This window comes from Mustela nigripes, chromosome 4, assembly GCF_022355385.1.
Source record: "Mustela nigripes isolate SB6536 chromosome 4, MUSNIG.SB6536, whole genome shotgun sequence".
NCBI lineage: Eukaryota > Metazoa > Chordata > Mammalia > Carnivora > Mustelidae > Mustela > Mustela nigripes.
The window spans coordinates 57176-68964 of NC_081560.1; positions in this window are offsets into that span (position 1 = coordinate 57176).

Genomic DNA, 11789 nt, shown 5'->3' on the forward strand with positions numbered 1-11789 from the left:
TATAAAATCTGTACTTGAATATTTCAAGATTCATGATTCTATTGTAAATGATACTATATTTATTTCTACTTTAATCTCCAATTGTTTCTTGCTAGTATGCAGAAATACGATTGATTTTTTCATATTGACCTTGCATCCTAAGACATTTCTATGCTTACTTTTTAATTCTAGTAAACTTTAAAAATAGATTCTTTAAGATATACACTGTGTAGACAGTTATGCTGTCTGTGGGGGAAAAAGGGGGGGTTCTTTAACTTTTAAAAAGTCTATATATGTTGCTTGCCCCTTTACTTCTCTAGATAAGCCCTGCAGCACAATGTTAAATGGAAGTGGTAAGAGCAGGACTGCCTGGATGGCTCAGCATCAACTCTGGATTTCGGCTGGGGTCATCCTCTCAGGATCAGGAGATCCAGCCCCATATGGAAGCATGGAGTCACCTTGGGATACTCTCCCTCCCTCTTCCCCCTCCCCACAATGAATAAATAAATCTTTAAAAACAAGCAGGAAGAGCAGACATCCTTTGGCTTCGTTCTGATTGCAGAGGAAGAACAGTCCCAACTATGCAGAGTGGGAGCTTTGGGGATTTTTCTTCTACTCCTGATCAGTTAGTTACCTTACAATAATATTGAATTTTGCCAAAATGTTTTCTGCATCCTTTGGCTTGATTATGTGTTTTTTCTCTTTCTTTTTTTAGTCTCTTAGCATAGTGGACTGCATCAATTGATGTTTGGATGTTAAGACAAACTTGTGTACCTGGGGAGAACTGCACTTAGACATGATGGATTATCCTTTCTATGCACGGCTTATTCAATTGACTTATATTTTGTTTGAAGACTTTACCGTCTATGTTCATGAGGGCTATTCGTTTTTGGGGTTTTCTGGTTTTGCAATCTTTTTATCAGCTTTTCATATCAGAATAATGCTAATCTCAAAAATGGTAGTTGAAATGTTCTTTTCTCTTCCCTTTTTTGGAACTGTTTGTGTAGATGTTTTCTTTATTGTGTTTGTTTTAAATATCTGGCAGAATTCACCGAAGTGAATTCTGGGGTTTTCTGCTTTAGAATGTTTTACCACAAACTTAATTTTGTCTAATACGTCATGAGACATCAAAGTTTTATGTTTCTTCTTGAGTGAACTGGTGACAGTGGTCCTCCACGTCCTCTACCTGTTCCAGCTGCGTGGGTGGCGTCCGCGGTGCCCTGGCCGCCGGTGCTGATGCCATCCCGGGGCCCCGCCGCTCCTGACGTCATCGCCCCCACCCCCGCTCTGCGGCCGGAGCTGGCGCTCCTGCCCGGCACGTGGGCAGCGGCCTCGGTGTTTGCGCCTGTGGTGGGGATCGCCTCTGGGGCGAGCGCTTTCTGCGGCGCCCCGGCCCCCCGGCCGGCAGGCGCAGGGCTGGGGGCCGCGCACCCCTGTGCCGCCGCCCCCCGGAGGGCTGACAGCCGCAGCCAGGTCCCAGCGTGGGGCGGCCCACGAGCCGTGGCGGAGACCTTCGTGGAGTCGGCCTGGAAGGGGCTGTGCTTGCTCTGCTTGGCTCAGCGGACTCGGGCTCACCCAGCGCCCCTAAGGAATCAGGGTCCTTCCTCCGATTGGGCGCCAGGCCGCACGCACTCGGGCTGGGGAGACACCAGCGGCTGAGACCGCCAGCCCGTACCCCATTTGGGGGGATGTGGGGGGCACACAGGGCTCTCTGCTTTGCCTTGGGAAGATCGCAGCGTCCACGGCTGGGGCCCAGACTTCCCGCCAGCACTGAGTACACCAGCAAGGGCTCCAGGCCTGCGCCCCTGGTCCACCTCAGAAGAACCCTGACAGGCCGCCCGCGTCCGTCTTCGTCTCTGGGTCCCAGCTGCAGAGCATGCTCTGGGGTCCTGTCTGGCCCCCTAAAACGCGAGTCTGCTTTGACCCGCCCCAAGCCAGCAGGCTGCTTCTAAGGGAGACATCCGTGGAAACAGGGTCATGATTTCTGACCACAGATCTTCTTCTCCTGCCTTTCAAACGTAGCCGTTATTTAAAACAATGGCTTTTAAGCAAATTCTCAGTGATGAAAAATCTGGCCAGATTTCCCTCCCGCATCCAAGCCCTTGTTTATAATAATACTCCCTTCCGGAGCAGCGAACAAGGCCAGCCGCGTCCCTGACACGCAGGAGGGAGAATCAAGCAAGATTTTGCTTGGTAAGTTGTCCTGTGCTTGGTGGGGACTTTGTTCTCTTCGGGGTTCTTTGGTTTTTACTTTTAGGCAAAAATAAAGATGGAAGAACTTACTTGGGAAAAAAATGAAGAGGCTTGAAACATTGCCAGAAGTACCAAAACGTGACACCGAGACATGACATGCGCAAACAGTGTTAGCAAAATAATGCCAGTAGACTCACTCAGTGAAAGATTGCCACAACATCCAATTTGTAAAAAGTTCACAGTATTCGTGAGGCACAAAAAGGGAAACATAATAAATAGGGACATGCCTGTAGCTGATTCAGATTTTTTCTGATTAGTGTTTCTAATTTCTTTAAAAAAAAAAAAAAAAAAAGCACACAATTTGTTGGCTAACTGAACAATAATGGAAAAATTTTAAAAAAATAACTACTTTAAAAAATTGAGTTATCAGAAGTAAAATTCAGTCATTTAAGTGAACATTTCTGTGAGTTCTGACAAATGCTTATGGCCATGTAACCACTGTTAACACCAGATACAGAACATTTCCATCAACCTCCCAAATTCTTTCCTGCTCCTGTGTTGTCAGCATCTCCCTCTATTCCCAGCCTCTGGCAAACCCTGATCAGTTTTCTGAACCCAGTGATCTGCCCATCACAGAGATCATGGAAGGGGAATTATAGAGAATACAGCCTTTGAGTTTCCCTCTTTCACCTATAATGAGGCATCTGGGATTCTCCCATGTTTCGTTGGGATACTATTACGATAAACCACAAGATGCCAGTAACTTACCACATTGAAGATGTATTTTTTTTATTTATTTTTTATTTTCAGCATAACAGTATTCATTGTTTTTGCACCACACCCAGTGCTCCATGCAATCCGTGCCCTCTCTAATACCCACCACCTGGTACCCCGACCTCCCACCCGCCCCTTCAAAAGCCTCAGATTGTTTTTCAGAGTCCATAGTCTCTCATGTTCACCTCCCCTTCTAATTTCCACCAACTCCCTTCTCCTCTCTATCTCCCCATGTCCGTTAACAGGTACCTGAGTGGGTTCCTGGCCATCGAATCACCAGTCTGATGGGCACTGGGCCAGCTTCAGCTGTCGGCTTTCAATGATGCCCAAAGTGTCAAGGTCCAGCCATAAGGTGGAAAAGAACATGGAGCATCATGTGTGGAAATTTTCACGGGCAAGACCTGGGAGTAGTAGTGTCTTTTTCCCAGAACTGGTTCACATGACCAGGCCGAGGGCAGCTGAGAAATGCACAGTATTCTCAGAGGATCTACATTGGGCAGCCGCTTCTCTGGACAACCCTGGAAGGAAGAGTGTGAATTAAGGTCTACAACTAAGTTTCTCTACAACACTGGTGTGTGGTGGATACCCACTACATTTATTACATGAATGAAATCCTTTCAATTTCAATTTTGTGATTCTGGAAGAGTTTCTTAAGTATTTGCACATGTGGAAACACTTTGAGGTCTACGTTATTTATGGATCAGTATAGCATATATATGTAATTTTTATTTAAATTATGTTATGGACCTATATACAACAGGTTTTCATCTGAAAGTATAATCATGAACACTAGTAGCCACAAAAGAGAGCTGTCAGGTCACATATAATCAATTGGTTCTGAGTAATTTCGGTCGATATTTATTTACTTCTTCTTGATTTATTTTGCCATCATCTTCTAATACTTGCTAGTACACTCATGTTAGCAGATACCAAAGGCTTAAGAAAAGAATGACAAGAGAAAAATAAAACAGAACCATCAAACTACCTGCTCATTTTTTTTTTCCAAGGAAAAGACCAGCGTTGCTCATTTTGGTGATGGAACACTGGGAACCAGCTGGCAGAACATCAGTGTTCCCCAAGACCACAGTCTGAAAGACCACTGGCTTTGTGGAAAGTCGGGTCCTAGGAAGCGAGGTCCAGGGCTGGTCACAGGAGAGAAAACAGAAAAGATCCAGCACAGCTGACAACGTGATCACAGCAGACTTGCCTGAGACCCAGGGGAAGGCCCAGTGCGCATGGACGCCCGTGCAGGCCTGAGGTCTTGAGACCAGTAACTACCAGGTCCTCCCTGGCTGTGCCTTGTGTCCTGAGCCTCAGCCTTCCACCGTCCGCCGTGCGCTGGACTTTCCGCCCGGACGCCCCGCCGCGCGTCAGCGCTTGGACCTGGTCGCCTCGCCCTGCGGCAGCGCGCCCTCTAGCGGCCCCGTCTTTCCACAACGCTGGGGGCTTGGGTCCCTACGGTTCCCGGAGCTGGAGCTTGGGCTCGCTCCTCCTCCACCCTGCAAGCGCCCAGACCCGGACCGCTGGCGAGTCTGCTGTCAGTTACCTTCCGGTCAGGGTCTTTCCTGTGACCTCGGTGGGCGACCTGGCCCTTGCCCGAGACGCCCCCGCGCAAACGTGCACGATCTCCCCAGATCTGCTTCCTTCCCCTCTGACGAAGCCTCTGTTTCCCGTCGTATTCTTCCTTTCAGAAATGTTTTCTTTTTCTTATTATGTTCGGTTAACAAGCATACTGTACAACATTAGTTTTGATGCATTGTATTCTTCTTCTTTTTAAGATTTTATTTACTTGACCCAGACAGAGGTCACAAGTAGGCAGAGCAGCAGGCAGAGCGGGGCAGGCGGCGGGCTCCGCGCTGAGCAGAGAGCCCGAAGCGGGGCTCGATCCCAGGACCGGAGATCGTGACCTGAGCCGAAGGCAGACGCTTCACCGTCTGAGCCCCCCAGGCGCCCCAATGCATTATATTCTTCCTAGTGCGTATTAGTGTGTTGAAAGACTGGGAGAACTTGCTTAGCTGTGTTTAATTCATCGTTTCTCCAGCTTTCAAAGGATGGATCTTCCGTTGTTTTTTGATGGTGCCCTTATTAATGATCCAATGAGCAAGTGTTCTGCACAACAGTCTGGGATGTGACCCTTAGGACAAAGTCTAAATTCTTTGATTTGATATTAAAGTCTCACCACAAACTTGCCCTTATCTCCGGCACCAGTTTCATCTCTCATCATTCTGGTCCATCTCACCTTTAAGGCTTAGCCCAGTTTTGCCTCTCCCTTCAGGGACTGCTGCCTGCTTTGTCCCGCAGTGCTGTCCTTCCAGGACTCATAGGTTCCTTTGTCTCAACCACCCACATGGGACTGCATTTGTAGGGCTGTTTCATCTCCATCAGGGCTGATAGCTCTCCCTCACTCACTCAACCCGACCTCAGCTCTGGCCACAGCAACCTCTAAGATTTGATTAGAGCCTCCGTCAGCAGAGTCCCTTCTCCTTTTTGAGGGTGGCCCCTGAACAAGTCCACCGTATTCTAGCTCAGCTACTACCAGCTGTGCCCCCAAAGACATGTGACTGTTCCTGGTTCTTTCCACAGCGTACCACCCAGGAGCTGTGTGAACCCCATGGTCCCACCACTTCCTGCTGCAGTTCACTCACACTGGCCGGGACCTCCAGAGGCTATTCTCAGCGTCCTGAGTGAGATCGAGGCACACATCCCTGTGCATCTGGCTGTGACCTCAGCCTGCCGAACCCTCTCCCAGGATTGCAGGACTTCAGCCTGGGTGCGTGTGGAAGCCGAAGCCACGGCTTGAGCTCTGACTCCTTGCTTCTCTTCTTTCCCGCTTTCCAGGCCAGAAGGCTCTACCTTCATGCAAGGTGGCTTTTCTCTTCACTGCCTTCTTCTTCTCCCCAGGGTGGCACTTGCCCACCCCCTTGCCCGGATTTCATGAAGACAGAACAACAGCTACAGGACACGGTCTTTGTGGAGTAGAATACTTTTTAAAATGCTACCAGTTTAATATCCTCACAATATTCATGTGTAATGTATATGGCAGCATTTTATAAATTATAAAGTTTGCAAAATATAAGGGAGCATAATATTAATAATAATTGTTTGGAGAAATTGCAAGTGGAAGGAAAATATTGCAAACATCTTTGCCTCTTGCTCGCGTCAGCCACCACTGTACTCTGGCCATCAGAAGGATGGGGTGACTCTGTAGGAGAATGCCAGGTCTGCTGTCCAATGCACTTTGAAGTTCCTAAAAGTGACCACACTATCACATGGGGTCAGATGCCAGTGAGCCTGTGTGGGTGACAACATCTTGAGACTTGTGAAGAGATGTTTGTCTCCATTCCAGTCTTGTTTATGAACGTGCCATCCTAGGCCTGGGGTCTGCCAAAGAAATGCTGAATGTTAAATTTTGGAGATTCTAACTCAAAAGTCAGAATAAGCCTCTTTATCCCTCGTGTATCCCTAAAGGAAACAGTCCTCCCCGTACAGGGACATTCTGCTGTGTCTGGTAGAAGGTTTGTCCCTGGCACCTCATGTCTTATTATGGGAGCACTGAAGCCAAATGTCTAATGCCTGAGCAAAACAGAAATTTAGGCCAAAATACCTTTCAGAGTCCAAGCTCAAGTTTCTGAAGAAGGAGATTTATTTCACTAAAATTAGCATCTTTCCAATTTAGATCACAATCTGTAAAGCATTTACTGTCACAGCCTGGAAAAAACAGGACCAGGCTGAATTGGGGTTGCTTAGTGAGAAGTGGTCAGCTCTTCTCAAAAACCAACCAAAGTTTTCTAGGGTCGTGTGATGTGGATAGACCTTCCTCACATGATATTCTCCTAAAAAAGAAGAATCAGGAAGATCTCAGGCACATCTTTAATGACCTCTGGAGTGCAGTCCCCACCTGATGATTTCATTTTGACTTTAAGTCATCCTTTAATTAATGAACTCAAGCACTGGCTGAGTTTGAGGATGTGCCAACCTGGGAATGCAAAAGTGACTAAGGGCTTCTCTTCTGGGATGTTCACAGTCTGATGGTCGGCAGAGGATTGCAACTCCGAGAGCAGACCGTACTTACAGAGGAGGTGCCAGGCAATTTCCTGAGCGTGGTTCCCGTGGCTTTTGCACAGCACGAAGACTTAAATCCACGTTAGGTTCAAACTCATTCCTGTCATCTCAGACCCACGAAAATTCCCGGAGTAGCCAAGTTCACCTGACATCAGCACTTTGTTCCAGGTACACACAGCAGGAGGACAGGCACTGAGATGAGGCAGGGCTGACCCTCCTGGTGGGGAATCCAAGGAGGTCCATGGAGGTCTGACCCAGGTCAGACCCAGTCGCTTCCACAGAGGTGAAGATTCGATTCCAGGAGCAAGACTGCTAGCATCAAGCGAGGTCCAAGCAGACTCGTTGTAAAGATTCCTTGGCTCGATTCTGAGAAAAGTAAGACCCTTGAGTTCTTTAAGTTCTCCAAGGCCAAATTCCACTGAGGCAGAGGTCAAGTACTCCCTGCTGCGTAGAAAGCATAGCTTTGGCTCAGGAAATGCGGCTGGTCCTGACAGTTTCGGGACACGGCTTTCTTTCTAGGAGAGTTCATAGTTTTTTTTGTTGTTTGGTTTTTTTCAGTGCCAGACATCAAAATAGAATTTTGATTACATCCATTCTCAAATGTTGCTCTTAATGAAGTCTTCTGTGATGACATCATAGCAGATAATTCTGGATAAATTAGGTTAGAAAAGAACATTTTAAAGGAGTTTAAAACTTAATTAAATGGTTAAACAGGATGAGGGATGTTGTCCCCTGGCTATAATTTCTATAGGAGTTCTCCGCGACTCAGGAACTAGCACATCGAGTCAAGAACAGAAGAAACAGAATAGTACCTCCATGCAGAAAACCATCAGGCAAAACAAGGGGCCAGGATGAAAGCCGTGGCCCAAGACACTGTTATATAATGATATTTGTGAGACCTAGAAAACAGGATAAAGATGAAAGGAAGAGCAAACAGGTGGCCACACGTGGGTTGCTTTAATCAATTATTACCAAACACTTGAAGAGTTGCTGTGCACCCAGACACCTCTCTTGCCTGCTACCTTGACCAGCCCCTGTGGGGTTCACCACTACTCATCGCAGTGCCCAGAGCTAGGTCCTGACACCGGGATGAAGACTCCCCACTGACCATCAGGGCCTCCTTCTCCGAGACCTTCATCCTTGAAGATATTTTTGCAGAAACGGTTACCACTCTGCAGTTCTCAAACCCGAGTGTGCCTCAGAATTACCTGGAGGGCGTGGTAAAATGAAATTGCCAGGAAAGCACTCCTTGAGCTTCTGATTCACTAGGTCTGGGGTGGGGCCTGACAAGGTTAATATCTAGTATTATCTAATATATCTACTAGTAATAGTAATATCTAATATTCCCAAGTGAAGCTGCTGCTGCTGCTGGCCCAGAACCCACCATCTGAGAAAAGTCGTGCAGCGCGGAGAGAGATCGGAGACGAGCCATCGCCAAGCGGCTGGGGCCCAGCTCCCTCCAGGCACCAGTGTGAGCAGCCCGGCTCTGCAAGTGTCGCTCTGGAAAAGTGTCTCAGCTCAGCAGCCTCCGTGGAGGGCTGGGAGGCAAGTGGCGACTTCATTTTCATTCCTCCACCCACGCCTTAAAGTGCAAAGGACCCATTGGGGAAATTAGGACATAAGGACCGTTAACCTGTCAAAGACGTGACTTTAAAAGAAATCACGAGCCAAATACACACAGACTCTGAAAACCTGGATGTGTTTACGGTGATAGATGCCACTAGAACGGTAAAGGGGAGCGGGGCCTTTAACCAACAACCTGGCCTTTATGACTAGTATCAGACTGTGTCTTACCGGGAAACCAGTGAAAACGAAACGCTGAACCACGGCAGACACAGTGCCACCACCGTGCTCTGAGGTCTTGGCAGAACGCGTGGAGAGCACTGGGGCACACGGCATGTGGGCCGCTTTGATGGCAAGGGCCGTTTTACCTTTCTGTGTCTCCCATTAGAGCAGGAAATCTGCTTGTCTTGTTCCCTACGTTATCCCAATACCCGGCACATGGAAAGCATTGAACAGATACTTTTGAAAAAACTTGGAACAATAACAATAAAAAATACATTCCCAACTCCCTAGAGCCCGTAATGATGCCAGTGAAGTATCTGTGATATGTATTATGTTTACCTATGTAATACGGGTTACAAAGTTATGAAAACTAACCCAAAGCCCTTTACATGATGTTGACAGGACTTAGAAATAGCCCTGGTGAAAAATGACCAAAAAATTAGAAGGCTTGTTATCATCAAGGGAGAATGGCAAGGCACATAGTAACAATTGGTCAATGACTTCCAAATCTCGTTGTGAAACATTAAAACATACAAAAGATGAAGTGTGGGGTGCCTGGGGAGCTCAGTCAGGTGAGCGGCTGCCTTTGGCTCAGGTCTTGATCCCGGGGTCCTGGGACAGAGCCCCATGTCGGGCTCCCTGCTCAGCCTGCTTCTCTCTCTCCCTCTGCCTACAGCTCTGCCTACTTCGCTCTCTTTCTGTCAAATAAATAAATACATGGACAAATCTTCCAAAGATGAGGTGTGATACAATAAATGTGTACCCACAGCTTCACGTAAAGAATTAAATATTACCAAAAGAGTAGAGGCCCTTAACGTCAACATCTTTAATCATTTTCTCTTCTCTCCCCACTAGAGGTAACACTTCACCTTGAATTTTTTATTAATAATTTCTCCATCTATTTTGTCATACTTTACCAAGCATGTATACACTTTCACACATGATAAGCATATAACTAAATGGTAAATATACTCTACTGGAAGATGCTTGGAAATGCATCCACATTTCTTCTGTCTGTAATTTTAACTCTGTCCTTTTTCAACCCAGGAGGATATCTTTATCGTTCTTCTGGGTGCACATTTAGACTCGCTTGGGTGCGAGTCAGCTTCTCTGCTCACCAGTTACCGCTACATTACTGAACACTGGTGAAGGACTAGTTATTGTCGTAAGAGGCTCGCTATGCACTGGCTCTAGTCATCACAACAGCTCGGTCAGGGTGGCTGGGTCGTTAGCCTCGATCTGCCGAGAAGGAAATCGCAGTGCAGTGGTACAGGACTGACCTCGGTCTGTCGCTTGACCCAGGCCACAGCCGGACTCTGAGCCCCGGCAGCCGGGCTCTGGGCTCTGTGCCCACACCGAGCCTTGCCGTTCGGATGTTTGCCTTCTGGGAGCTTTCTTCTTCCCCTTGAAGCATGTTTTGTTCTTCTTAGTGGAAAACTCCTAAAAATATTTTCTGGTCACCCCCCTTTTGAAGGAGGGTCGTGGACGATCGCAAGGCGACCCTACTGGCAGGCATGTTCCCTGAGTTTATGGAGCTCCTTTATGCCCAGTCACTCTCCTCAGTCCCGGTGTTGCTCCTGAGGGCTGCTGCTGGCCAAGTGTTCATGCCCCTGTGGTGCCCTTCTTTCCTTTAGCCAGTTTTAATGTGGCCGCTTCATCTCTTGCGTTCTTCTCTGACAGCTCTTCCTACAGCGAGTCTCCGCGTGGGCGTCGTCTCTGCTCCTTCTGCTGGGGGGTTCCTGCAATCCCCAAGACCAGCCTGAGTCAATGATGTGGTTCGGATACGTCATCAAGTCTGGTGCTTTTTAGCGACATCTCTTCTGCTTATTCCCACTAGCTGTCTTTAGGATTCCTGCTAACTACATGTAGGATCTTCTCATTCTACTCGCCGCGGCCTGAACCTCTTGCTTACACTGTCTCTCCGTTTCTGTTCCTATGCAGTTCTGAGTGATTTCCTCGGAGGCCTCGTCGTTTCCTGATTCTCTTCAGGGTTTTTCAGAAAACATTCTTCACTGGGTGTGGTGCATAAACAATGAATTCTGGAACACTGAAAAGAAATTTTAAAAAATAAATAAAAATTTAAAAACAAACAAACAAAAAGAATGATTTCTTTGAAATGGCAAAAAATAAAAAAAGAAAAGAAAAATGTTTTGTAATCTTCTCATCACACAAATGGAATGAGGACTTTTCCATAAAAACCCTAAGTGATTCCTTTTTACACAGAGACTGAATACAGCAGTACCGTGACTGCTCAACACGACTGACCAGGTCCTGCTTCTCTCAGGTGTCGAACACACTAGCACGTGGATTTGGCTTGCGTGTCACAGACGGACTGCATAAAACATCCTCTTTGGAGGCTGACCTGGCGTTGGCCCATCTGAGCTCGTCCCACGTCATTTCCAGCCTGTCACACTGCAAGCGACTGTCACTGCCAGGAAGTCATCCACACGTTGGAAAACCTCTTCTCCAGTTGTACAATTTGTCAAAATTTTACGGTTGTGAAATGTCTTCAGAGTCTTTATTCAGTTCACAGCCAGCGAACACCAGAAGATGCGTTCAGAAGTTCAGTGACTTTATCATTTTTCAGGGACTTGTGCTAACTTCGTCCTACTTGGGAAAACTGCGGCTGGTCATGCTTGTGATTTTCCTGCAAATACGTTACCTGACAGAGGCTCCTTACCAACTGTGCTTTACCCGACCTGGATCACTGGCCTCGCCATGGCTGTGGCAGCAGGCTTGCCCATGGTCCCACGGACTGCCCAGTGGCTCCGTCCTTCACAGTGAAATTCAGCGTTAGGAAAGAGGCCTTCACGGCCCCACACCTCCATCTCCTGTCCCTCTGCACGTTCATGTGAGGTAGTCATCCACCTTCTACCATGCTGGAAAAAAGAAAAGTAAGTTCTACGGGTATTCCTTATGTGTTTCCAAAAGAGCCGTTAGGGATGAATGACTTCAGGACTGGAAGAAGCTCTGTCTTCTCTACCACCCGCACTCCA